Genomic DNA, 23,757 nt, shown 5'->3' on the forward strand with positions numbered 1-23,757 from the left:
GCCACAAATGGCGTAAAGTAACTTAGCATTTAAAAAAACGTACAAATTCACTGAAAAAACCATAGGTTTCACACACGTTATAGTTAGGAATTAGCATTTAAAAAACCTTGCAAATTCACTGAAAAAACCATAGGTTTCACACATGTTATAGTTAGCTGGACATTTTACTGATAAAAAACCAATGAAATTCCCCCGTTATAGTTACTGTAGGCAACTATAACTCACGCGACCCTAATCCTCTGCTGATGACATATGTGTCTTTATGAAAAAAAAATATTTGTAATATATGTATAGCTAAAATTTAATGGAAGAAGACATGGGCAAATAAGTGTCTAAATACAGTATTAGCATCAGCAGAGGATTACGGTCGCGTGAGTTATAGTTGCCTACAGTAACTATAACGGGGGAATTTCATTGGTTTTTTATCAGTAAAATGTCCAGCTAACTATAACATGTGTGAAACCTATGGTTTTTTCAGTGAATATATATATAAATAAATCACAAGTATTCCTCCGCTGAATTCGAAAGCGGCTCTTCACCAGAAATGGGGGTCTCAAAACGCATTTTCACATAGTGATTCATATATATATATATATATATATATATGAATCGCAATGTGAAAATGCGTTTTGGGACCCCCATTTTCTCTCAGCCTCCTCTCTCAGATCACCCCAAAACTTTCAACACATCAGCTAAACAGACTAAAGCATACCTTTTGAAAATTTCATGAAGATTCTTCAAGCGGTGCCAAAGTTATTGGCAAAACAAACTATGCTCTTCCAATGGATGGAAAGTAGGTCCTAACTATAACTACCTACTGGCACCCGCCAATAGGTAATATATATCAGTCTTCTCAGTGACCTTCGTTCACCAACAGCTGCCACACCACATTCAGGAAATCGTCATGTGAGACACCAGACTCATTAAGGTGAATCAATTCCTCTTTATTAAATCCATAAAGTGCACCAATTTGAAAACAGGACGTCTTCACATTTTGGATTGGACATTCACCTGGACACCCTGTAACCTCTCACCCTGTGCTTAAAAACAGTCCCTCTACTATTGCACTGCCCTCAAGCCTCATGTACTAGAATTCATAATCTGAATGGCCTCGGCCACCATCTTGTACACCTACCCTTTCTTCTGATTCCGCCCTGGACTAGCGGGTATGCTTGTACAATTCCAGATGTTTCTATGGATCCAATCTCAAAAAATGCATTGCATTGTAAATTACAACATATTAACACCATGGGAGTAAGCCATCACATCAAGGAAACAGAAATGTGTTGTGAGAGCAAGACAGGCGCTAAGTGTACTTTTTAAAAGGAGTAATTGTGCAAATATTTCAAAGTCTATTTTCAATCAACTATCGCCCCATAATCTTCGAGCTACACATCTAGCAACCCACTTTAATTAATTGAAGTCATTATTTGCACAATCTGCTCCGAAGTAGATATATGCATCTTATCATACGTAATTTTACATACAATGAAACTAAAGTTACTAAGTGCTAAAGTGCTTTTGTTGAAAAATTGTAAAGTGATACCGTGCTCCTGTGCAAATCATGGTTGAAATCACAGGATGCATATATCATAGTCAAATACTATAAAGTTATAGATGTGAGCGAAAGGGGGCAAGATATTCAAAAATCGAGTTAAAAATTCAATGTAGGCATAGAGATAAAACTACAGAAATTCAAAAGTGATCTTATGATAAAGTCGAATCGACAAACTGAGATGCAGGTATATCGGGTCATCCCCACAAGTCCAATCAACTTTAAATATATTGGTACATACAAACTGCTAATTCAACAGGCTCTACAATGCAATCTTTTAAATAGCATGGACCAAAAGATGTTAACATATCACCCACATCGTCAAAAATGTGTGGGGTCTAATTATCAACCATACATCTGAATCTGATGTTGTTACGAAAAGTAAAGTGGCTTGTGCAGTGGAAAGGACATTGGGCCAGATGTATGTCGATAGCATTTTGCGATTCCCTAATTGCGAATCACATGGATTCGCAATTAGAAAATCGCAAAATGCACACCTTTTGCGATTCCCAGGGGGTAAAAAATGGCCAATCACATGAATATTAATGAGGTAGGTAGCAATTTGCGACCCTCTAGGAATCACAAAAATCAAGGGGATGGTGGCCTGCTGAGATCAGCAGACCACCATGTCCATGATTGCTTTTTAATAAAGCAATCTTTTTTTTTGTAAAGCAGCCCGTTTTCCTTAAAGGAAAATGAGATGCTGTACAAAACGAAAAATGAAAAGTTTTCTTTTCATTTCTTAAGAGCAGGCAGTTGTCCCTGGAACCACTGCCTGCTCTTAAAAATGATTTTACAAACATTCACAAAGGGGGAAGGGGTCCCCTGGAGACCCTTTCCCATTTGCGTATGCAAATGGATATTGCATTTTACCACCTACATTGTAGTAGGTGGTAAAATGCGATTTTTTTGCGACCACAATTGCTGTCACAAAACATTCATACATACAGATGCGATTCGGTATTCGGAAGGGACGTCCTAAACACGCCCCTTCCCAATACCGAATCGCAAACCCACTATGCGATTCACTAAATTAGGTTGGCTGCATAGGAAAAGCAATTTTTGTGTTCACAAAGGGGCAGATTCGGTTAATCTGCTTGTTTGCGAATGCAAAAATGCTTCATACATCCGGCCCACAGTTACTACATTAAAAACGTATAGCAAGTAAAATGATGAGACAAACAATAATGTGCTAATATATCCTAGACCACAAGTAGTTACACTGAATTCCAATCGTGACACAAAAATAAATGGTATCGGAGTTCCTACAAAATACAGGCAGCAAACTGAACCACTTAGTAGAACATCAGTATAGGTACATGGTGTTGTAATCCAGTGATGTTCTCATAGCCAGAAGGATCTATAGATGGTCAAAACGTTTAGCATCCAGAGTGTGTCCCCATGGTTTCTCTGTACCTAATAATAAGATCATTCTGCACTCTTCTCTCCATACTTCCAGTTCTCGTTCCTATTTCCGGGGATGAGCTTTTATATGCTTGATGCCATAAAAAGTGAGACTGCTGAAGTTGCCATTGTGGAACTCCTAAAACTGTTTGGCCATAGGTAGTGAAATGGTCATGACCGTTGAGCCGAAAATATGTTTAGCCCCCTCAGGGACGAAAACCTGCCCTCACCACTGGGACTATCCCACCTTAGCAGGGTGGCAGAGAAAATCTCTGATGCCTGGTTATAAAGGGGGCAGACAGTCCCTTGGTAGCACACTTGTGTGAAGACATAGGTTTTCAGCCCTCTCCCGAAACCTTTGTACTTTCTTTCGTCTCTATGTTGCTGAGGAAGGTTGCTCTATAGCTGCGATCCCTGTGTCAGGATGGGATTGTTCCATGTTTCTTCCATCTTTGATTCTTGAATTAGAACAGACCAGTTTGATCTTAAGTCGTGGCTGACTGGTAGTAAGGTAGCAGCTTCTGGGGTTGACGTGGCTGTGTGGGTGGTACACAGGAATTTGATGTCAATTCTTAGTTTCACCAGGCTCTGTAAGGGATACCCATGAGCTGAATGGCACTAAAATCTTTTATTTAAATACCCACCAAGTCTCAAGGCTGCACCAACATTTCCTAAGAGAGCAGCTTATTAGGATCAAAATGCTGCAAATAAACTTTTAGCAGCGTATGCGGGCCATTGACTGTATTTACAGGAAGATGCGACAGTGCCTTCAAAAGAAGCAGAGTTCCATTTCACAGCAAGCAGGACATCATGGCTTCTTCTGCCTTGGAAAGCCTCACTGGTATTTCAGTGCTTGTAGAGAGAAGGACATGAAGAAGTATTTATTGCTCAGGGTCAAGAGCTGCAAATACCACTTATTAATGAGCATCTCAGCTGGCAGGGACTACACTCTGCCAAAATCAAAAGCAGTTGTGAAGGACTACATGGAATTAAGAACACTTTTACAAGAAAACACTATAATAGCTCACAGATGAGGTTTTGTATTCTGAAGCATATTTTTTCGTCAAGCAAATAAAAATGTGTTCAGGACTGTAGAAAGAGGAAAAATCTAACCGTAAAAATGTATACGATGCCCGAGTACCATCATTTTGGATAGTGGTAAAACCTGCTACTTACCGCAATCAGCAATGGCAAAAACAGAATTTAAGCGCTGTATAAAAATCTCGCACATAACATGAGTATCCTGTGAAAATGCATCACTAATGGCCTCTTTCGAGGTGCCTTAGATTTTATTGTGATAATACCGAATCTGATGAATATTGATGTTGCAGGATGCGGTATTTACTAGTTGTGGTATTCCCGCACAATTTACAGCTTTCTGATTGGACTTGGGCACAACCGGCAGGATGGGAGATCTGCCATAATGCTGCCAGCTGAAAGGGTAACGCCAACAAATTATGGACGTAATGCTGAATAAATCATACATTCATCCCCCAGTCAAGAGATCTGGGTTAAACCCATCGTTCTTTTGCTCACCATGCCACGCCAGTTTAGACCCAGCCATATGCAAATCAGTCTGACCCTGTGCCTCAAGGTGCCTAGGTGCCAAGCCAGGTCCTTCCTGGTCCGGAAACAAGCATCCTGGGACCGGTTTCTGGGTATTTCCCTTCATCAGCCAGGCTAGCTTGAATCCAGTGGCACAGTGAGCAAGGGACCTACGTCTGGGCATACCCAGCCCACTTAGGGTGAAAAGTGCTATGCAAACAAATGATGGACGGAATGCTGAATAAATCATACATTCACCGCCAGTCAAGAGATCTGGGTTAAATCCATTGTTCTTTTGCTCACCATGCCACCCCAGTTTAGTGGCAACAATGACCCTCACTGAACATTAGATTTATGGTGTATCATAGTGTGAACACACTAAATTTAGGAAGTGGTGAAAAGCAACATGCGCAGAAAGTGCAAACAAGATGTCAACAAAACAATGCAAACATTAAACAGCTGAGATTCCAGAAATGCTGCAAAATGCAACTCCATATGTACTGGCATCCACAAATATTACCATCTCAAAATGCTGATAATTAAACCTAACACGTTAGGATTTTAAATTAAAAATGCTCCCCATGTCATAACATCAACAAGTGCTACCCTCTACTCCTGGGAATCGACCTGGGTTACAATACTGCGTAGAAAGTTCGCTTTAAATCATGACCTCAGAATTACAAGAGCTGAAGTTTTCATGAACATTGAGCTACTGGTTTTCAGTTGGATCCATCTGAGGGATGCTTATCCAGAAATAGGAGTTTGGATACATCGCTCGTCCCGTATATAGCACCCTTGTCTAGTGTCATACTCAGGGTTATTTGCTGGATCTATTAAATTACTAATTTTAATTCATACAAACAACGTTCCTGTAATTCTGCAAATGTCATTTGAATAATTGCATTTACAGAGCAGAGCATTTATTGCTGATGGATTTCCTTAGCACATTTTGTGCAGGTGAATGTTAGTTCCAGCGCCTTACACAATAGTAGATTTGGATTCTAAATACGTCCAAAGGAACCCTTGTCTTCTTAGGGGTCATTTACAAGTCCGCTGCAGCAGAATCCCACCAGGGGCGTAGCTTCAGTTGGGGGTGTTACACCTCCTCCCCTAATAAATAGATTCTCTAGTAAATAGTTGGGTACAGATGCTTTCAGTCGGCTATGGTGAAGTGGTTGTCGGATTTCACCTAGGATTTTTATATTCTCTCTCTCCTTAAAACTGTTGGTTATTTTACAACATATTGGGGCAGATTTACCAACATTCCATTTTGCGCTATGCTCCCTTCACAAAAGTGATGCAGACCAGCACAATTTCTTTTCTGTTATTTACTTTGAAATTACCCAAAAGTTACAAAGTAGCGAGACCCACTGGAAAAACACTAGCTACGTGTTTGTTGTAGCGGGTTGCACGACCCGGTAGGGGCGCCCGTCTGTAGTCACACATTTGTCAAGACAGAGCATCCACGGTCTACACCTATTGCGGTCTCCTCACGGACCTGGATACAACAGGTGTTCCCAGTGGGCCCGCAAGTACACAGACACCACTGCATGCACAACACACCTTAGCGTGCGTGTTGAACAAACAATACACATGGTGTGTTTTTGCCACACCCTCACTTATTTCACCTGGTCCTGAAGAAAGCCTCACAATTTAGGAGGCTCAAACATGTAGACCAACCACAGTGACAACAAAGATCAATCTATCTTAAAGTTGTCCCCTTCTTTTTAACCTTGTCCTGAGCCGCTGGGAATAAAGCACTATTCAGTAATCAATTTTATTCTGCACCACTTTTTCAACATACAATCACACAAATCCAGCTCTGATGTAATCAAGCATTGTAGCACAACTGAGTGGCACTCTGCTACTCAGTTGCGACCCAGATGATGAAGCATGCCACAAACTAGTTTGGTGGGTGAGGGGTCTTTTAAAAAACCTAATGGGTTTCTGGCACTCATAAAAATACCAGTGAGTCGCATTTGTTAGTAGGTCTGTCCACTGTGTTTGTTGGTAATGACACAAGCAAGCACTATCATTGCCACACTCGATAAACGCAGACGAGCCATTGCCATGTAACGTCTCGTCAGGATTAATCACGCATGTAAACAAAAGAATATTATTAAAGAAAGACACAGCAATGCCCCAGGACCAAATGGCTTGACCACAGCAATATTCAAAGCAAACCCTCAATTCCAGAGTGAAGAAATGAGCAGTGTTTGACCATGCCCTGCTAACTAGTCTGGTCCATTCATCTTAGCAGGGCTCATACATCATCCCAATTCACAACAAGCCTTCGCAATGCAATCGGTCTCGCCTTTGGGACCTTATATGTATTTAGCTATACAGCTCATTAACCTGGGTGCTGGAACATCTACTGTTCTTTAACATGGAGGGAAAGTAAGCACCAAACTGCATGACACGCCTGGTATGGGAACACATGAAGTGAAATATTGCCTTTCAGCAGCAAACGGTATAGTCCAAAGCTCTGTTTTTAATATAAAAATCAGGGCCTTCGGTGGTCATATCACTGAAAAAATAAGATTTGAAAAAAATATTATTGTCTACGGGTGCTTGTGGAAGACCATTTCTATGGACTGCAATCTAGAGAATGCTAAAGTGATTCTGGTATTTTACTGACCTCTGCTGGTCGTTTTCTATCAAGAAAGTTAAATAGAGTCAGTTGCCAGAAAAATTTAAAAAAGAGAAGGTCCCTCAGCAGAAAGCAATTCTGGTATTTTACGGACCTCTACTGGTCGTTTTCTATCAGGACAGTTAAATGGAGGCAGCTGAACAGAAAAAAGTCCGTAAGCGGAAGGAGACAAGTCCTAAGGCTGATCTCCAGAGCCCACAAAGTACATACACATATAAGTATATACTAAAGTATATAGAAGAGGTCTCGAATGCTCGACCAACAAAGGGGAGTAGGGACTACCTAGTGAATTATCAATTGATAGCCCTGCTTGATGTAGACGCTATGTTTTTTGCTTCATTGGTCCTTCAAGACCAACAAGATTGGGCCGCTCAGGGAAACATTATCCCATGGGTTCCGTAATAATAGTGAGAACATCGACAATCTCATAGCACTGCCTCACTAATTCTATTCAACTCTGGTCAATAAACGAGCATTGCATGCATGCTTTGACTATAAAAAAGCATTTAACAGTATCAATAGGTCCAGGCTATGGCAGTAATTAAGTACCTGGGGCCTCCTGACAAAAACACTTAATGCCATTATTGCCCTCTATTCAAATACCTGAGTGCAAGTCAAACTCAGCGAGGTCGGAACCTTATTAAACACAGTATTCATCAACTAAGGGCTAAAACTGGGCTGTGTCCTAGCCCCTACTCTTTTCAATATATTTACAGCTGACATTGAACCCGTGCTGATAAATTCAAAATCAGGCACTCCGAGACTTAACAACCAATACACAGTATGCAATACACCGATCACACAGAACTGTTGGATGTTTCAGCCATTGGGCTGCAATCCTCACTCAATAATTTTCCAACTTACTGTGACACCAACAGACTAGCAATTAACACAGAAAAAAAACCAAATTGTTACTTTCACAGGGACACGCAAGTGGCATCCCTAGTCGTGGAAATCACAAGATTATACCATTGATAAAACTAACGGCTAGAAATACCTCAGCATTGAATTTCAGACGTTGGTTGTCTCAAGTCTTCACATAAAAACCCAGCAAAAAAGGGCGGCAGGGATAGCTGGTTTAAGGAAGCTGCAGCTACCTAAACAGGCCATTCATTGCTGCTGTTACTGAAAGTCATAAAAGCTATGTTTTTGCCCTCACTGCTATATGGACTAGAAGCCTTTCCTGATAAATATGGGCAGAGGTTAAATCAGCAGCAATCAAGGCTCTTCGGGCAAATCCTTTGGCTTCCTAATTCCACCAGGAAATCTCAGATTCAACTAGAATTTGGCCTTACAGAGGAATACTGCCACAGAACGCCAATGTGCTGAAACTCTGGTTCAAATAAAGAAAGCTGAAGCCAGAATCTTTAAATTTCAGCTGAGTCAAGAAATGTTCAATCTGTCCTCATCACAGCTTTTATTCGGAAGACTTTGATTGATCTACAAATGTCCCTCCCTTTGGCTTTGAACAGTTCTTATGATTTGTTTAAATGTCTCCTATGGAGGGCTGTCAAAAGCCAGTCACCAAAAAAGGACATTCTTACATTCCAACCCAAGTATCACAACCGGCAGCATATAGTGAGCTGAACCCTCTTGACACTCCCTCTGTCATAACCCCATAAAGTAAGATTACTACGGTTACGAAGGACCTATTTGACGCAGGTGAAGTAGCCCAAAGATGGAAATTCACATGGGCAGATGCTGCTTGTCGCTTCTGTCCCACTCAAAGGAATCACTGGCTCACGTTCTGTGCACCTGTCCCGGCTGTAGGTGGGAAAAGCGATTCTGGCTAAAGCCATTATTTTGAGAATTTAGTATTCTATCTCAGGGGGGCAATTGAACAATGTGTTAAAGTAGGAACTGCAGGCTCACTGCGTGATGTGTGAAGTTCATGGACAGAGTGGCAGCAAGAACGGCTTCCCTGGTGACTCCGGGAACTCCCTAGGTGCAGTACATCCATGATTGTTCCAATCAAATTCTTGGCACTTGCACTGTTGGCCATCTCGGAGCCTTCTATTTCAGTTTAAAGATTTCTCATACGCTGTGATATATGGAAAGCATGGATTTTATACATATGAGTGGTTTTAATTAACTATCAAATAAAGATATTTATTAGATATTCACAGAAAAAAACCATAGGTTTCAGGGGTGTTATAGTTAGCTGGCCATTTCACTCATACAAAACCATGGAAATTCCTCCGTTATAGTTAGTTCTGCTAACTATAACTCGCGCGCCCGCAATGCACTGCTGATGATGTCACATATTGCATCATTCATGACATGGTCAGTGACATCACTGATGACATCACTGATGACATCTCAAATGACCTCACTGATGACATCATCCAGTGAATGTGGTTTAGTTTGAAATTTAAATATGTATTATATATATACCAATCTGTATTGAAGATTGAGTGGATATATAACTGTCTGGATGGAGGATTTAGTAGCTGTCTGACGGTCTGTTTAAGTGAGTAATTAAAAGTGTCTCACTTAATACATGGATTAGTAACTAAACTATGTGAATGTGTGCATCACGGTCTGTTGTTGTATAACATGCTGCATCAGTTGGTCACTAACTACATGAGTGTGTATATTAGTTATTGATTAGTTGGGTGAGTATTTGTATGGGACACTGAGTTTGTGTGTGGTTGGATGGGGTGTGTGTAACTCTATGCATAGATGTGTGAATGGTTGATTGACTAGGTGTATAGGTTTAAGAGTGCATGTGGAAACAGTTGTTTGGGTGACTGAGTGTATTTATTTGTGTGTTGGTGAGCGAATATATGTTTTAGTTGTACATCTTCAACAAAGTAAAAAAATAAATGGCATTGTATGTGAGAGTTGGTGTATATAAATAAGTATGTGTAAGAGTCAGTGATTGTGAGAGTAACTATATGAATGAGTGTATAATTGTAATGGTGATTTCTTAACATATTAACTGTGAGTTACTTTGTGTTTGAATAAATTAGGTGTTGTTGGATAATTGTGTAAGTGAGTAAATGTAAGTGTGAATGATTTTTTTCATGAGTGAGTAGGATGACTGCATAACCGACTAAGATGACTGCTGATGTGTCAATGTCTATATATGTGTATAAGTGCATTTGATAGTGTTCTATTAATTAGTGACTGCATGTATAAATGATTCTGTTGATGAATGGGTAGTTGTGTGTGTAGACTTAGGAATCAGTGAGTGGGTATGTAGTAACTGGTATTGGTGTGTCAATGGTTTCAAATATGGTACTCTGTATTTTACAGTGAGTGATGAAAGGTTATATTAGTGTATGATGAGGTGTATCACATTGTCACGTGGATGAGGTCATCAGTGATGTCATTTGAGATGTCATCAGTGATGTCACTGACCAGGTCATGAATGATGCAATATGTGACATCATCAGCAGTGCATTGTGGGGGCGCGAGTTATAGTTAGCAGAACTAACTGTAACGGAGGAATTTCTATGGTTTTGCAAGAGTTAAATTGACCAGCTAACTATAACACCCCTGAAACCTATGGTTTTTTCAGTGAATTTCTAAGGCTTTTTAAATGCTAATTTCTAACTATAACGTCTCTGAAACCTATGTTTTTTTCAGTGAATTTCAAAGGTTTTTTAAATGCTAATTTCGAAGTGTTATACCCATTTTTCTGTACTGATTTTCTACAGTTTAACTGTTTATTTATAAATATTTTATTCATTAACTATTATATATTTTTCTGAAAATTGCAAAACAAAAATGTATAAAAAAATTCAAATATTGATTACTTTTTTTGTTTTCATTTTAATATATTTATATTATTTTCTTTTAAAAAAACAGATTCCAATTTTTTTTGGGAGTTGCGCACTCAAAGTGTACACATCACGGTGGGTGCGCGGATTCTAGCCGCCATTTTAGAAAAGTCGCGAAGGATCCACGTACGGTGTGCGACGGCTGCGTGTTTTTCAGTTACATCATATACATTTAATATTACGTGGTGTGCGCGATTGGTATACGATCAGTCCGTGACTCCTGCTCCCGCGCATTCGCGACACATGGGAATTACAGTACAAGATGCTTGCGCGGTGGCGGGTCCCGCGTGACGTCATATACGTGCTGGGGCGCACTAGGTGCGCGACTCCCACAAAAAAAATATATGTTCCAGAATGATATGTATGTGTCTTTAATATACATATTAGGGCAAGAGATTATCAAAGATATTCATAAAAATAATATATTTGTACTTATAATAAACATATTATTTTTAAATATATTTTCGCGAAGTCGGGTGCATGCATTGTGAGTGCAGAGAACCAGGTCAGCAGAGCTACAGTAGAGCCAGAGAAACCAGGTCAGCAGAGCCGTTGTAGAGCCAGAGAACCAGGTCAGCAGAGCTGCTCTAGAGCCTAAGAAGCAGGTCAGCAGAGCTGCTCTAGAACCAGAGACCCAGGTCAGCAGAGCTGCTCTAGAGCCAGAGACCCAGGTCAGCAGAGCTGCTCTAGAGGCCAGAGAACCAGGTCAGCAGAGCTGCTTTAGAGCCAGAGAACCAGGTCAGCAGAGCTGCTCTAGAGCCAGAGAACCAGGTCAGCAGAGCTGCTCTAGCGCCATAGAACCAGGTCAGCAGAGCTGCTCTAGAGGCAGAGAACCAGGTCAGCAGAGCTGCTCTAGAGACAGAGAAACCAGGTCAGTAGAACTGCTTTAGAGGGAGAGAACCAGGTCAGCAGAGCTGCTCTAGAGCCAGAGAACCAGGTCAGCAGAGCTGCTCTAGAGACAGAGAAACCAGGTCAGCAGAGCTACTGTAGAGCCAGAGAAACCAGGTCAGCAGAGCCGTTGTAGAGCCAGAGAAACCAGGTCAGCAGAGCCGTTGTAGAGCCAGAGAACCAGGTCAGCAGAGCTGCTCTAAAGCCTAAGAAGCAGGTCAGCAGAGCTGCTCTAGAACCAGAGACCCAGGTCAGCAGAGCTGCTCTAGAGCCAGAGACCCAGGTCAGCAGAGCTGCTCTAGAGCCAGAGACCCAGGTCAGCAGAGCTGCTCTAGAGCCAGAGAACCAGGTCAGCAGAGCTGCTCTAGTGCCATAGAACCAGGTCAGCAGAGCTGCTCTAGAGGCAGAGAACCAGGTCAGCAGAGCTGCTCTAGAGACAGAGAAACCAGGTCAGTAGAACTGCTTTAGAGGGAGAGAACCAGGTCAGCAGAGCTGCTCTAGAGCCAGAGAACCAGGTCAGCAGAGCTGCTCTAGAGCCAGAGAAACCAGGTCAGCAGAGCTGCTCTAGAGCCAGAGAAACCAGGTCAGCAGAGCTGCTTTAGAACCAGGTCAGCAGAGCTGCTTTAGAGCCAGAGAACCAGGTCAGCAAAGCTGCTTTAGAGCCATAGAACCAGGTCAGCAGAACTGCTTTTGAGCCATAGAACCGGGTCAACAGAGCTGCTTTAGAGCCAGAGAAACCAGGTTAGCAGAGCTGCTCTAGAGCCAGAGAAACCAGGTCAGGAGAGCTGCTTTAGAGCCGGAGAGAACCCGGTCAGCAGAGCTGCTTTAGAATCAGAGAACCAGGTCAGCAGAGCTGCTTTAGAGCCAGAGAACCAGGTCAGCAGAGCTGCTCTAGCTGACACTGACTGACTGACACTGACACCTCTCTACTACACACTCTCTACTTCCCTCTACCCCTCTATGCATATATATATATATACACACACACATATATATATATATATATATATATATATATATATACATACACACACACACACACACACACACACACACATGTAAACATATATATAATCTGCATAACTATATAAATACAAATATAAATGCATGCATACATATACATATATGCATACATTTGCATGTTATGTACATGAAAGTTTGAAAAACACTAATACAAGCAAAGCTAAAAAGCCACCTAATTACAAACTTTAACTTAAACGAGGGCGAGACCTATTACATTTTCAATGCTTGTTTACTTTGGTTCCATCAAGAAGGCATTCAGATGTGTCACACATTTGCCATAAATTCTGAATGGTAGCACTCTAGTTGCTCATTAGATCACTGTAGTAAAGCTACTGCTCACCAGTGAAGTCTGCTGCTGGTATTCAAAGTGCATGTTTCAGTCTGCATTTCAGAATTTTTTAATGAAGTAGAAGAGGATTTGAGAAGTCAAAATGTGCCCTAATTTTTCTTTCCGCAGCACTAGTCATATTTTCTATGGCAAAATGAACCCCCTCATTTTGTTCCTTTGCAAATTAAATATTTTAAGAGTTACCACTTTATTCCAATCAAGATGGCTTCAGGTGTGCCATACGTTTGTCATAAGTAGGACTGTTAGCGCTCTAGTTGTTCTTTAGAACACTCTGGGAAGCTGCAGTAGAACACAAAGGCATCAACTGACAGTCTCTGCCCTTGTTGGATGTATATGTTTTACTGAGAATGTCAGACTTCATTCTCACATGACTGAGAAAGATCATGTGAATTTACAGAAAATATGCTCTCAGTTTAGTTTCTCAGTTTAGTTTATAGATCACCTTCCAAACCTCTGTGGGAAAAGCATGAGAAAATAGTTTTCTCTCGAACAGGATTCCAGATATCACAGCAGAAGGCTTTTTCACATGGTAAAATCACCTTAGAACACACCACAATTCCTAAAATGAGTATGATACCATCAACAAATGATTTATAATGTAACTAAAGTCTTAACACCTGCTATTAACTGCAATTCTTTTTAATGAGGTGCTATCATGTATATTGGTCCCAAGATGGCTGCCAACACTTCTTGGATGAAGTGCTGACAGCCAATCAGATCTCACGATGAGATGTGTGGTTATGCTCTGCCCAGATTTATCTATGATTTTACTTTTGATTTTTTCAGGAACTACTGAACGGATTTACACCATTTAACCAGAAGGTATGAGTGTGAACCAAGGGCTATCTTTTAGCCAAATTTGGTGTAATTCCGTTCAGCAGTTCGGTCTGTAGCTGCGATTAAAGGTTCCTACGGAAAATTGCATGGGGAAAACACGTTTTGGGACCCCCTTTTTTTCTCGGCCCCCGCTTGATGAATCACCCTGAGACTTTCAGGATAGGAGCGGACCGGAGCGCCCCACCAGTTTTGAAACTTTCACGAAGATTCGTCAACCGGCGCCAAAGTTATTCTAAATAGAATGTTGCGGATTTCCTATGGATAATAGGTCCGAACTATAACTACCTACTGGCGACCGCCAGTAGGTAATTTGGCCGCCTGCTCCTCCTACTGTTTTATTTTCTCTGGTACTAAACTCACCAGATCAAGTCATGGGGGTTTCAGACAGAACAGATTAAAGGTGAGGAGAGGAATGAGTATTAATGTATAGATACAATTTATAGATGTTTTCTAGCTATTTACCGATTATGTCCCAGATAACCAATTGCTTGGATTAATTTAGGATTGAAAATGAAATGGAGAAATCGCTGACTTTTTTTGCTATATCGGGATGCCTTCTAGCAGTTGACATGTAGTGTTCAAACAAAGGGCCTTATTATGACTTTGGCAGTCCTCCCGCGGGCCGGCACACCAGGGCCCCACGGGAGGACCGGCAAAGCAGTGCCCATACCACCCACTGGATTACGATTATAATCCATGGTGGGAGTTGGCAAGGCGGCGCTGCAACAGCGGTGGTCTGTAAGGCTCATTGAAGAGCCTTACATGCAGACCGCCGCAATGACAGCGTTGTCTGCAAGTTCCTGCATGGTGCTGTGCATGCCACACTGTGCAGTAGCTGCGGTGCATAAATACAGGGGGGCACAACATGCGCCCCCTCCCCACCAATTGCACTCCAGGCCCTGGAATATCAGGGGGTCCTGTTAATGCCACCTTTGCTGCCTCTCCGCCACCTCTTTCATGGCGGTCGCACCACCATGAAAAGGGTGGCGGTGAGGCAACTCAATATATGCTCAGTGGTGCCGGCTGCAGCTCCACCAGCATATTTTTCTGAGGGAAACACTGCCAGCCCAGCAGACCCCAAGATCCTGGGGGTGCCAGCGGTCGGGAGGCGGTCGTTGAACAGCCACAGCGACTACAGTGGTCCAATGGACAGCCATAGTCGTATGAGGCCATTAGCCTTTATCACTGTTCCACCTAACTAAAAATACATTTTCCTCTTCAAACCCCAACGTTTTCTAGTCAGAGTTTTTATGACTTTGTTGACCCGGTTGAAAATTGTGATGAAGCTTCAATCCATAATTTATCAAAATGACGTCTTAGGCCATTTGCAGTTAGGATAATGACTGGTACATCTTTCAGACCACATGTATGCATCCAAATACCTCCCGTCCATAGTGAACAATGGCTTGTCTTGCCCGATAGTCCTTTCAGATTGTTATGTGGCTTTACACACTCTGAGACAACTAGTGGCATAGTGCGCATGTGATGTCCTGCAGTGCTAGGACCTAGAATGCCCTTTCATCTGACTCTCTGACATCAAGCAGTTTTTTTATATCATGTAATGCCAAATCCTACGCACACCATAGGGTTTTTTTAAAATTATTTTTTATTATTTGAATATGATATGTTGACACAGCTACTTGCTCACAAACCGGAGGCCGGCAGCATGGAATGTACTAGAACTTTACCGTCAGGACACAGCTTTCATGCCTACAACCTAACGGGCCGGCAGCGATGTAAAACATTTGTGTTGTACCATCCACATTGTCTGCCGACGAAACTGGTACAGCTTAAGTCATAGGTTCGTAGTTGATCAATCTTAACATAACAATACCCCCCCTCCGCCCCCACCCCACCTGCCATACCCGAATGGACTGCAGTGTCACCCTGTATGTCGTGTGGTTTATATAGTTGTTATAGTCGGAACGATCCTCCACTCCCCTTCATGTCTCTATTCCCGGACGCTCTCTCCCTGCTTCCCATGCCTGAAACCCTAGTACGAGATGTTTAGTGATTACCCCCAGTCCTCAGCAACACCACCATAGCGTCTCCGCTTAGTTCCACACCATAGGGTTTTGTATGCCATGGATCTTCACTTTGAATCCGGCTATTCAACCTCTACATGGAACAAATGTGGTGAGGTGAAAATAGTTACAGACTTCCCAGCCATGTACCAGGTGAATGTGTGACCAGAAAGCGTGAAGATGTGATTCTGTACTGGGCATTTCCCTTCTCAGTGATAGCAGGGTTGTAGTCCTGCCTAATGTAAAGGGCCGTCCCAGGTTGATAGGTGATGCACCTTAGGAGAAGCGTTACAACAACCTTAGGAGAAAGCAGTGCTTAATTTGAGCCAGTGTTTTCTGGTGGTCAGCACCAGCACTTAATTGTCTGCCACAAGGGGACGTTGTCTGGCTAATTTAGAAAGGACCACAACAACAGTAAATTATTAATTCCATATATATTAAAACTATTAAGTCGAGGTAAAAAAGCCAGAGGTTCTGAATGCAAAAAGATCTGGGAGACACGGTAGCCAACTGGGATTTCTTTCCACTCCTTTTACGTCAAGTGACACTGTGTGGGCCCGCCAGCTCGGTTGGCCAGGGAGGGCCTCTGAAGTTCCTGTGCTTTATGTTATGTCATTACCCCTCAAGGAAGTGTTCTGTCTCACTGTATGCTTTACATCTCATCATTAAAGCCTGTTTTTTCATTAGCCTAGGCAACATAGAACGTTCTTGTTCTTCTGCTAAGATGCTTTGGAGAGGCAGAAAAGAGGGTTTCATTCAGCACATTAAAAGAGAAACAATCGTGAAGCTATTAAGCTAAAATGCGGAGAGTGGAAGAGCAAAAATGACCGGTTACATAGAAAAATGTTGGATAAACCCCAATATTGCTCCATTGCATACACTTAAATATAAGCCTTTTCAGTACCACTAAGTGCTATAAGATGACTTGTATGTTTAAAACTGCAGAATGTTCTGCAGCTGCTCCCCATCCATTCCCTGCATAAAAAAAAGAGCACAAGATGTTTTGCATTAGGCTACCCGTTGATGTCTATAAATTCGAGGGAATGTTGCTGCAAATTTATTCCAGATTTAAACCATTAAACACTAAACTCGGACATAATTTGGAATCTAAGGTGTATGGTTACAGAAACTGAAAATCTAGCCACGCTTTGGCATATGGGAAGGAGCTTCTCGTTGGTACAAATATAGTTTCACTGTTGTTATGGCCTCTTCCAGTGGTACAGTTCTACGTCGGCAAATACGGTACGGCATAATATACAAAGATGTTTCACTGCGTTAACTAGTTAATGAGCCTTCAGCGGGAATAAAACAAGGAGGTTAAAAATAAAGGCTTCTATTATGTAATTTGCTCAATGGCCTGCCTTGTGGCTTACAGCCGGATTAGTACCAACTTTGGTTGTTGCCTGCAGAAAACTATTCACCCCACAATCGCTCAATTGAAGGCAAGAATGACACCCAAGACTGAGGTCCTTCGTATGCTTTTTATGACATTTGTATCCAGGGTCATATGACGGCAGTGGGCACAGGGTGGACCTCCAGCTCTGGCACAGCCTGGATGACCTAAGGGCTGCATTTGTTCCGAAGGGCATCACTGCCAAGTACTGGAGAAGGCGGATGGATTTGGGAATTCTGTCATTAGGGTTTTTCTCGGTTATAAAGAACATTTAAAAGGACTACCGTCAGTTGCCTCAGCAGGGAGACAGAATAATTGTTCCCAGGGTAAAATAAACATAAGAGGAATATAGTATGCAAGTAGACGATAGCGTCGATGTAGACAATCCACAAAAGAGCACATCACTGCATAGACAGTTCTTACAAAGGGGAGGGGCTACCTTACTATACTCCTGAGAGGGCAACATATAATCTGTGTTCCCCATTGACTGGTGTCTAAAGAATCTGCACTTTAACTGCTTCCTGCCAATGACAGCTACTTAAATCATACAAAGCACAACCTCTGTCTCCACTCAAGCATGGATGAAACAATGTAACATATGATTCTTAGCAGCAGTGTGAGGTCACACAGTCTGATTAACACCTGCAAGAATTGGTGATACATTTTTGTATTTGCAGCTTCCTGTTGGTTTTCAATAGGCACGAATTATGATGTTTAAAAACAGAAACAACTGCTTAATGAAGATTTTTGTTATATCTGTGAAACTCTTATATGACGTAATCCTGCATGTGTTTAGCATGCATGCCTTTGCAACGCTGGCAGTAGAATGAATGCGTCATTATGACGAGTTACTTTAGCACGCAAGTCGTTACAACTACTTGCCTTAGGGGGCGCTGGAATTTGGAATAGCTGGTGTTTGAATTACAATTCCAACTCCAGTCTATGCAACAGTAGGGAAGGTGCTGAACTTAAAATCCAACAACACTCCACCAATGCGCCCCCTAAAGCAAGTCATAACGACTTGCCGCTAAACAAATGCGTGGTGACAGCGCGTTCATTCTATTGCCGGTGTTGTAAAGGCACAGTGTGAGTCCGGCTTTGTAATAAAGGATGTTTCCTGTGCTCAACACATCAACAGTTAACCGCTTGCTGGGCTCACATGTGGCTGCCATCACTCACAGAACTCTTTCCCCAAATGTGCACCTTGCTTCTCGAAGTTAGGTCTCTACACCCCAATTTCCAAAATAAATAAAGATCACAGAGATAGTGGGCACTACATCAAGTTATTTCTTCTTTTCCTGCAACGTCACACTCGTGTATCAGACGGCGAAGCCATGTATGACTCAGCAGCCACTGATAACTAGCCCAGATGGACAGGAGTCACCTGGTGCCTTATTACAATAAGCCCCCAGATGTGCCTACTTCTTGCTTGACCCCCTGGGGCACTTTGTTAACATAGAAGTGACTGCAAAATATGGACAGTGCTGGTTCACATATTGCACCTATGTGTTCACAAGAGGGTGTTCCTTCATTTTGCTTAGGGGTGTGGCACTATGAAGATAATGAAACCCTTTCATTTTCCACCTGCGCCATATTACAGACGCAGAAGAAGAATCCGGAGGCACACTGTCTGTGCACATAGAAGAGTGGCCAATGAAAGGGGGAAATGCGTTCCAGGGACCCCTCATTCATGCTCTTGCATGTAAGTACAGTCACTCATGCACCCACCTGCAGAAGGATCTCCTCTGACTGTGAATTGCAGCCCAGGCGAAAGGGGATCAGCCACTCCTCCATTCACTACATTCCCGGCCAAGGTGCGAGTTCACTCCTACACAGGGAGCGGAGCATTCAGTGTAATAGGGTCCACCGCCCCACTCTGAGCCCGGCGCACCCAGTTTAAGGTGTGTCGTGGCACAGACCGGGCTCTGCACCCTATTTGTAACACGGGCCCTGGGTATCAAGATCAATATTTCATAACCTCTCAGAATTAGCATGGTGCCCCTGTCCTTGTCTTGCTGGAGCACAGCTTCTGTTGCACCTGCACAGATATTAGTTTAGTTAGTTATAGAATAACACCTTCCACCTCTACTCTCACCCCAAGAAAAGCTCACAATTGCCAACTGAGGTACATATGATGCCACCTCCTTGTTGATTATGTATAATCAACAGGAGATTCATGGCATATTGTAAGTCCTCTGTTTGTCTGTAGCATGGATGCATCAATGCACCCCACAGTGGAAGCCATGGGGTTTCAATGCATCGTGCCATGGATGCACGGCTCCTGTGCCCGTAAATCGCACCACTCGCGGATCTACACCAGTGGTCCACAGGGGCCATTCATAGAATTCAATATGGGACTTTTATTATATTGTAATGAGTTTGTACTTTGCTGGTATAATGCCGAATAAAGTTGTTTATGATGATAATTCAATTCAAATGAACTCACATGCTCCAGGGTGAGCTTCCAGATTTCCCTTATATATTCTATTGTTTTACTGTCTTTTTTTAAACCAGGAAGGGGCAGTCTGGTAGATTTCCTTTAACCCATCACTCTGGATCGCACAAAGGACATCGTGATGTGCAGGAGACTCATATTCTCGTTTTTTGGAAGTCACTTTTGCACGAAATTCCAACTAAACTCCCCGTGACCGGCTTGAGTGAAGCTAACCCAGTGGGAACCCCAGCTGACCAGTCACAAAAGGTTCCCATTATATCCAGCTGCTGCTGTGATTGTTTTTGAACATCTACTGAACTGAGATGAAGCATAAAAACAGCTGATTGGCGCTGCATCTAGAAAGTGGTTTTTGGTGCCTGTTACTTCAATTTGGTATTTTATGTCAGGTCACCTATTGGAATTCCAAAAGTACGGAACGTAAACAGATCATGTAACCCAACAAAAGTCATCTAGCATATAACTTTCTCGTTGCCATGTATGAGGTTAACTTTACACCGAGTTAGAGAAATATTAATAGTGTACACGAGTGTGGATGGTCCTACACTATTGCAGATGCGGGATTCTATGAAGTGACATCGCTGTTAGCTTTCTTTAAACACGTGTTTTCGATTAAAGCAAAAAAAAGTCGTCCCTCACTGTGTATGCATTTTTATGGAAGTGTGTTTGTGTTCTTTCTGCCTGCCTGCTCTCTACAGAAAACAAGGAACAGATCTTCATTTCTTCGGAAGTCTGTGAGGCCAATGCAAGCCTTGAAGAAATAACAGAGACAGCTGAAAAAAGAATATTAAGTCCTGATTTTGTAATCGGACTTTAACAGCATCGGTAGCTTCGTCATAACATCTAGATACCGAAGATGCAATATTACAATAACGCCCAGTTTAAGCCTGTAATGCGAAAAGGTGGTCCCTGCTCCAGCACTTGTACCATCTACACTCATTAATTCATTCATTCCAGCCTCTCAATACCCTACGGATGGTAACACAACAGTTGGCACAGCACGTGCTGCTGGTGCAGACATGGGGCATGCAAGGTTTCCGGTAGCACTTACATAGGTGTGCAGTAAATAAAAGCACACGCTGTTCAGAGGACACACCGTGTGCATTCAGACACATTGAATTAAGCACGGTGTTGAACTTCACAGCTCTTTATTACTTACACAATGTGCCAGTCAGCAGACACACACACACACACACACACATATTTTTGCTGGTCTTACCTGCAGTGCTGAGTGCAGTGCCTGCACAGCTCACCGCGGCTGCCAAAACACAACCTTCAAATCAATTCAGCAAACACATGGCTCGCTTTTTAACCTGAGAACTATCCGGACCGAACCAAATGAGTCCCGCTCGGGGGGAGTTTCAGTCTCCTCTGGAATCGTTCATTCGCGGGCAGGGTCCAGTAACGTGCAGGGGGCACTGATGGCTTCTGAGCAGCTGGGCTGGTGCAAGCAGTTCCTGCGGGATTTGGCGTACAATGCCTGATTCTATGTGGGTGAGATGTGATTACGTTTCACGACCGACTGTGTGCGGTAGATGAGAGGCTCAAGGTCCTAACAAGTCTCGCATTCTTTTCTGATAAATCAGAGGAGAAACTAATGCTGCCTAATAAATAAAAACGCCCTTTGTGGAGCTGCACTATAATATTTTATGAGCGGTGACAGCACGCCTGCCTTTAGAGTTTGGTTAACAGGACCTCTTTCCAGCAAAACATATTTGAATATTGTCAGTACTGCAGGAATATATTTATACTCAGTTAAATCGTACTTCCAGTAACTTTATAATTTTCTCAATGTACTTGAATTTCCATTTAATTCCATTTACTTACGCGTGGATGCACGTCTGTACGTATTTTATGCGGTTTAATGGGGCATTGCTAGTTCTACCTCGTCTGAAGCGCCACTGTCCACAAAGGGGCTTTGAAATATGGAAAAAACAAGCATTGAAAAGGGTAATAGGTCTGACTTTTTTATTATAAGCAAAAGTGGCGCTTCATAGACTGGCATGCTAGTGAGCAGGTGAAGGAGAGAGTGCATTCGTGATTGAAAGAATGGTAAAACGTGTGAGGGCATTGGTGAGTGACTGATTGATTTCATGGATGTGTGAGTCTCTGAGTGCATGGATGACTGGGCTGGTGAGTGGATTAGTGAGTGCATGAAGTTATGGCTCTAAGCATGGATGAGTGCATGGATGGAGAAAGAGATGATGTCGTGTTCTTTGCCCCAGGAAACACGCCAGAGTCAGGTCAGTTGTCGTTATGCTTTATTGCGTATGGTTGCTGCTGCCCACATGTGCGTCCGTCTTCCTGCCCTCGTTTCTGAATGCCCTCTCCACTCCCCTGACCGGAAGTTGTGTCCGGTTCCTGTCCCCACAAGTCGGGTACAGGATCCTTGAAGTGAGAGCTGTTCCTTGTTATTCGGTAGGGGCCTGCTGCTGCCGTTATCATAGGCCCCTTGACATGTGTCACTGTTAACGGTTTCCTTGAGAATGGACTGTCTGATTTTCTCAGTTGCCGCTGACGCACCACCACTGAGTCCCCTTGCTTGAGGTGCGATGGAGTGGCATGTCGCCTGGCGTCTGCATACGCTTTCATTTTCTCTTTAGCCTCGTGGTCTCTGACAGCAATGCTGCTGTGTTCTGGTGGCGCCGTTGCTTCTAATCGTAGTAGCCCCATCCTGCTTGTTCTTCCCAGCACTAGTTCAGCGGGGCATCGTCCCGTGGAGCTGTGAGGGGTGTTTCGATAATCTCTTAGTACTTGACAGAGTGCTTGTCCTATTGATATCTGTGCCAGTTTTCCTCTTTGGACAGCCTTCTTTATGTTCCCCATGAACCTCTCCACCATGCCGTTTGCTTGTGGCCACAGAGTTGTTATCTTCCTGTGATGAATGCCTAGGCCTCCAAACTCCTCACCTGAGAACGGAGGACCATTGTCTGTTTTTAGTGTTTGTGGCGAGCCCCAGGCTGCAAATATGTCGTCTAGTATTGGCAGTGTTGCGCTTGCTGATGTCGATGAGACTTGTCGCATAACAGGAAATCTTGAATACTCGTCAATGATCACAAGCAAGTAGTTGCCCGTGTCTAGAGGTCCATAGAAGTCTGCTAACAGCGTTGTCCACACTGCCCTTGGAAGTTCCGACATTTGTAGTGGTTCAGGCTTTGCTGGCTGCCCTGTTGTTTGGCAGATGTGGCATTTTATGAAAGTGTCTTCCACTATTTTGTCTAGGCCAGGGAACCATACTTTCTCCCGTAGTAATTTCTTTGTCGCGACCATACCTCTGTGTGATTTGTGTGCCAAGTTTACAATTTGTCCGCATAGTGCACTTGGCATGACTATTCTTGTCCCTCTCATTATTATTCCGTTTACAGTCTCTGATAGTTCTTCATGGATCTTTTTGAATGCTACTATCTCCTCCTTGTTGACTCCTTCTTCCATGGTGCTGTTGTTGTTGACGTGTCTCCATCTCCGCTGTCTTGTCACCACTTTCACCGCTTGCATCGTGGCATCCCTCCCTGTTTCTTGCTCTAGTTCCACTATCGTTATTGATGCCGGAGTGTTCTGTTTTAGCACAAAGTTTAGATACGCTTCTGCTATTGAAGTGTTCTCAGGTGTCTGCGGTAAGGGATGCCGTGACATGTAATCAGCCGGGTTGTGTTCTTTTCCCGGCTTGTGCAGTCTTGAAGTCATAGTCCATCAGTCTTATGCCCCATCGCTCATTGCAAGGCGGTTTCTTTGCATTTGGATTGCCATATATTGTCACCAGGGCCTGATGGTCAGTTACGATGGTGAATGGTTTCCCGTAGATGAACATGTGGTAGTGTTCACATGCCCATACCACTGCTAGGCTTTCTTTTT

At 42.9% G+C, this 23,757-nt stretch overlaps 1 protein-coding gene across 2 annotated transcripts in view; it reads right to left on the reverse strand.

The window, feature by feature from the left end:
* Window positions 1-21,387, reverse strand: part of CAPN6 (calpain 6) — a 533,527-nt gene extending 512,140 nt beyond the window's left edge. Inside the window, exon 1 of one of the 2 annotated variants that reach the window (XM_085608187.1) lies at window positions 21,125-21,387. The gene's annotated coding sequence lies outside the window, so the exon portion shown is untranslated. The remainder of the gene's footprint in view (window positions 1-21,124) is intronic. The other variant, XM_085608188.1, reaches the window with a different exon arrangement.
* Window positions 21,388-23,757: the final 2,370 nt, after the last annotated feature.

The sequence above is a fragment of the Triturus cristatus genome, chromosome 5_2 (genome assembly GCF_964204655.1).
Source record: "Triturus cristatus chromosome 5_2, aTriCri1.1, whole genome shotgun sequence".
Lineage (NCBI taxonomy): Eukaryota > Metazoa > Chordata > Amphibia > Caudata > Salamandridae > Triturus > Triturus cristatus.